Below are 5832 nucleotides of genomic sequence, written 5' to 3' on the forward strand. Positions count from 1 at the left end.
GTTGCTGCTTCCTGTCATTTTTTTGTGAGAGGTGGAATTATGTTTGTGTTGTTCTCTTCTTTTGAGTTTGTTGTGAGAAGATGTATTTCTTTTTTTGGGGGGGGTGGAGTTTCCCTCCTTGTGTGGGAGTTTTCCTTCTATTAACCTCTGTAGGGCTAGATTAGTGGAAAGATATTGTTTAAATTTGTATTGTCTTGGAATATTTTGGTTTCCCCATTTATGGTAATTGATACTTTTGCTGAGTATAGAAGCCTGGGCTCATAGGATCTGTATGACATCTCCCATGATCTTCTGGCTTTTAAAGTCTCTGTTGAAAAGTCTGGTGTGATTCTGATAGGTCTGCCTTCATATATTACTTGCTTGACCTTTTTTCCTTCTTTTAAATTCCTTCTTTGTTCTATGCATTTGGTGTTTTGATTATTAGATGATTGGGAGGAAATTTTATTCTGGTCCAATATTTGGTGTTCTGTAGGCTTTTTGTATACTTATGGGCACCTCTTTCTTTAGGTTAGGTAAGTTTAATTCTCTAACTTTGCTGAAGATGTTTATGGCCCTTTGAGTTGAGAATCTTCTCTTTCTTCTATATCTATAATTCTTAGGTTTGGTAGTTTTTTGTGTCCTGGATTTCTGAAATGTTTTGAGTTAGGAGCTTTTTGCTTTTTGTGTTTTCTTTGACTGTTCTGTAAATGTCTTCTGTGGAATCTCCTACATCTGAGATTCTTTCTTCTATCTCTTGTATTCTGTTAGTGATGCTTACATTTGTAATTCCTGGGTTTTCCTTCTCCAGGGTTGTCTCCCTTTGTATTTTCTTTAAGTTTTCTATTTCCATTTTTAGATCCTGGATGGTTTTGTTCAATTCCTTCACCTGTTTGATTTCGTCTTGAGAAACGTATGTGTTTCCCCTTTAAGAGCTTCTACTTGTTTACCTGTGTTCTCCTGTATTTCTCTAAGGGAACTATTTATGTCCTTCTTCATGTCCTCTATCATCTTCATGATATCGTATTTTAGATTTGAAACTTGCTTTTCAGGTGTTTTTGGGGTATCTAGACCTTGCTGTGCTGGGAGAACTGGGTTCTGATGTTGCCAAGTAGAATTGTTTTCTGTTGCATATGGTATTGGGCTTGCCTCTTAATATCTGGTTATCTCTGGAGTTAACTGGCCTTGCTGTCTCTGCCTGAAGCCTATTCCTCCTGTGAGTTTGTGATCCTGTGATCCTGGATGTATCAGACTCTTTTGGATCAAGCTAATCCTGTGTGTGGGATGAGTGGTTAGGGATGCAGAACACAGGCTCTCCTCCTGGGTGCAGGTGCAAAGGGTAAGAAACCTTCTGGCTGGGCTGGAGATCCTGTTTCCCCTGGGTCCTAGGTGTCTCAGTTAGATGAGGTATTGGGGAGGGGTTTGGGGTCTCACCTGTGATCCTAGATGTGTCAGCACTCTTGAGTGTCATGCTCTCTCTGGGTGTGTGCTTAGTGGGCCAGGATCCAGAGCACAGGCTCCACTCCTGAGCCCAGGTGCAAACTGGAAAGAATGTATTTGTAGTAGTTTTTAAATGTTGAAAAAACCTAAAATAAAACTATAATGTGAAAAAAACTAGAAGGAAAACTCCAACCTTCTAACATTAATGACATGAGAGAAAGTACTGGAAATTATTAAATCCACACTAGCAAAGCCAAAAGAAGGAGAACACATGCACGCATGCACCTACACACTAACACATACACCATCACCAACAACATCAAACCAAGGATTAAAAATCATTGCTCATTAATAGCTATCAACAAGAACGGATTCAATTTTCTAATAAACACACAAAGTTAACAGAATGGATATGAAAACAGAACCCATCATTCTGCTACATACAAGAAACACTCCTCAACATTATATAAACATTTCTCTCGAGCAAAGGGCTAAAAAAAGATTTTCCAAGCAAATGGACATAAGAAGCAAGTGTTCTAATATTTAACAAAATAGACTTTGAACCAAAGTTAAGCAAAGTGATATGTAAAAACACTTCATAATCATCAAAGGAAAAATCCACAAAGATGAAGTGTATATCCTGAACATCTAAGCCCACATGGAAGAACACACACATTCATAAAGGAAACATTACTAAAGCTTAGCCCACATATCCACCCTCACAATTAATAGTGAGAGACTTCAACTTCCCATTCTCACCAATGGCAAGGTCATCCAGATAGAAGTTAAACAGAGAAATAACGGAGCTAATGAATGTTATGACTCAGATGCACATCAAGCATATCTACAGAACACTTTACCCAAACACAAAAAATATACCTGTTTCTCAGGACATTACAGAAACTTCTCTCAAAATTGAGGTGTCACAAAACTAGTCTCAACAAATACAAGAAAGGTGAAATGTGATAGATCTACCTCAGGACCCAGCTATACCATTCCTGTAAATACCCAAAGGATGCTCCACCAAACAGCAAGAATACTTTTCAACTATGTTTATAGTAGCTTTATTCATGATAGCCCAAAATTGGAAACAACCTAAATGTCCCTCATCATAAGAATGGATAAAGAACATGTGGTACATTTACACAATGGAATATTACTCAGCTGCTAACAACAATGAAATAAAACTTGACAGCAAATGGGTGGAGCTAGAAAACATCACCCTGAGTGAGTCCCAGACAGAAAAATGTGGTATATAATCACTTATATGTAGATATTAGCATTAAAGTAAGGAATAACCATGCTACAATCAAAAGACCCAAAGAAATAAGCTGAGGATAAGCTCATTTCCTCATGTTCTAAACAACAAAGCCTGTGTACACATTCTTACCTACATATTCTTACCCTCTTAAGGGCTTTGAAGAAATGGATTTTACCTGTGAATGGATTTTATCTGATTTGAAAAAAAAACAAATGACATATCTCTTTGTACATCTGAATTTCATATTACAAATTTATAACGTTTTTTCACATCAAAATTTGTCAACAGCTAGGCTTGGTGATGCACACCTGTAACTTCTACTGATCAGAAGATTGCAACAGGAGTGTCACAGTTGCAAGGATAACCTAGGAAGCCTAGACCTTACCTATAAAGATTTAAAAAGGCTAAGAATGTGACACTATGGTTGTGTATTGCCTAGCAGACACCATACTCTAAGTTGAGTTTCTTACAGTGACAGTACCAAAAATGAATGAATGAATGAATGAATGAATGAGAGAGAGAGAGAGAGAGAGAGAGAGAGAGAGAGAGAGAGAGAAGGGAAAAAAGAGGAAAAAGGTAAACACATTGAACCTCATGCACAATAGACATTTTTAAAAGGTAGTAGTATCCCTTCATTTAATTTTTTGAAGTCAGTAATTTTGAAATCATGCCAGTGCTTAAAAACAACTATGTGTGAATTAAAAATTTATATTTACTTTTACATAATATATGTATTTCAAAACATTTTACTCATAATCATATACAATGTAAGGTGTTAAACATACACAAGCTGAAAATTGACCCTTCTAACCTAAGGCTTTTGCTTGGTCTTACAGAAATTCTGTAAAATGACACTGTTATTAAATGATTAAGAGTCCAGCTCTTCCCCTCACTAAGCCCTTTGAGTTTTCTTCTAATAACCATTCATGATTTAATAATTCTTCCACTGGTTAATTTCTCTTTACTTTGAGACCTTGAGAAGTCTTGGCTCACTGAATGTACACACCTGACAGGTGTTTTAGAGGACTTTTCATACTTTCTCTTAATTGTGTGTCTTCCTGCTAAGAATCAGGATTCCCAGGTGCCAAGTGAGAGGTTCCTGACCCCTTGGGGACTCACAGTGACACCGTGAAGGGTGACATATCTAGGGTAAGTATGTGCAAAGCAGATTACTCTCCCAGGAACTGAGGGAGTGTTTGGATACTGGTGGATCTGTATCAGGACAAAACAATGCCTTATAACCTTGATCCACACGGACCAGACAGACACATGTTTTATCAGTTTGCTGATGTGCTATTGGGGTTGATTAGTCCAAGATTCTCAACTGAACATATTTCTTGGTTTTATTAATTATTTATCAATGTTAGTATGAAATTACTCATTGCTTTCTCTCTCTGGATTGTTCTCATTGTATTCCAGGAACACATTTTTTGTTTCTCCTTAAGTATACCTGCTTCTCCTGGCTACTATCAAGATGGGGATTTTGTGATTGGAGGACTCTTCTCCCTTAGACTGACGGCTAGACCCATAAGTAAATTTAGTTTTAAAAATGCAATCTACATACCAGAATATGTTTATGTGTAAGTGTTTGGCTTCTCTCATTAAAAAAATATTGCTTCAGGATTTCATACATATATACAATATATGTTGATTAATTCTGCCTCTACTGCTTCCCCTCAAATGTCCAGTGTCTCCTCTCTCACAAGTTCATTCTCTCTCTCTCTCTCCCTCTCAGCCTCTCTCAACTTCATAGATTCTGTCTTGCGCTCACTTTTTAACCTACTAAGTTCATTTAGGCATGCCAGTACTACAGGAGTATAGGACATCGCCTAGATTCTAGGCAAGCTGAACTTTCTGGAAGACTCTGTTCCCTAGTAGCCACCAAATGCCAATACGTACTCAGCCGTGACTAGCTATGTGTGTTGCTCCCCTACTCATGCCGAATTCTCTTAGATATTTAAAAAGGTGTTGAAGGCACTTTGCAGTTGAAAATAATTTTTCTTTGTAGTTATTTAGTATATTGTACTGAGAACACTTTATTTTTCCTGTTTAAATTTACTTGACATATTTTTTAAATTGCTACAGTTGATCAAGCACCGTGTATTTTTCCAAGGCTTATCCTATTTCTGAAGACCACATGAAATGTTAAATTTTAATGTTCATTATTTTCCACATGCTTTACTCCTCCATTTTAGTTTCTCAGACGCAAATTGCACAGTAAAAAGTGAAAGTTGGACATTTGATAGTATGTGGTCATGCAAACCTTTAATCCCAGAATTAAGAAACAGAGGTAGGTGAATCTCTATGAGTCTGAGGTTAATCTAGTCTACATAGAGAGTTTCAGTCCAGCCTAGGGTGAGTAGTGAGACTATGTCTCAAAAAATTCAAAAGCAAAAATTCTAGATTTGATGATAAGTTGTACCATGAATCTTTTTATGACTAATTTCTCTATATTTAAATATAGAATATGCTGTTTATTTCTTGGATTATTGTGTATATTTTATATGCCTTAGATTATTATAAATAAAAATCCAGAATTTGAGAGGGAGCATGAGAGGAGCTCCAGAGAAAAAAGAGAGGGAGGCAACTGATGAAACTATATTTTAATTAAAAATTAATATAAAAAAGAACATAAAATTTTTCTTTCCATTATTTCCTACTAGGGATCTCACCAAAAATTATCAGCACATGTTGGCAATGGTTTTTGCTATAGAAAAAATCAACAAGGACCCAAAGATTCTATTTAATATGTCCCTGGGATTCTATCTCTTCAATGTTGACTTTATTGAGATGAAGGCCGTGGAGAGTTCTATGGCTTTATTCTCTGGGGAGAGCCCCCCAGTTCCTAACTACAGCTGCAGGTCTGAGAAGACTGATAAGCTGGTCGCTGTGATAGGAGGCATGTCAACAAGAATATCAACTCAGATCTCTCGAATTCTAAGTCTCTACAATGTCCCACAAGTATGCAAAGAATCCTAGTTCCTTAGTTAAACACAGTAACATAGTAAACAATGCTAACTAATTCAGTTACAGTTTATTGATGTACTTAAAAATTTACAACTTAGTTATCATGTTAAGTCTACATTATAATTTATTCATAAGATGAAATAATGTTTGTATAATAAATTTTATTAAAAAACCTTCAAACTTGAAAA

At 36.3% G+C, this 5832-nt stretch overlaps 1 pseudogene; it reads left to right on the forward strand.

Annotated features, from left to right (window-relative positions):
* Positions 1-4045: 4045 nt before the first annotated feature.
* The window catches only part of LOC114615404, a 25214-nt pseudogene continuing 23427 nt past the window's right edge, over positions 4046-5832 (forward strand).

This window comes from Grammomys surdaster, unplaced genomic scaffold, assembly GCF_004785775.1.
Source record: "Grammomys surdaster isolate TR1022 unplaced genomic scaffold, NIH_TR_1.0 126660, whole genome shotgun sequence".
NCBI lineage: Eukaryota > Metazoa > Chordata > Mammalia > Rodentia > Muridae > Grammomys > Grammomys surdaster.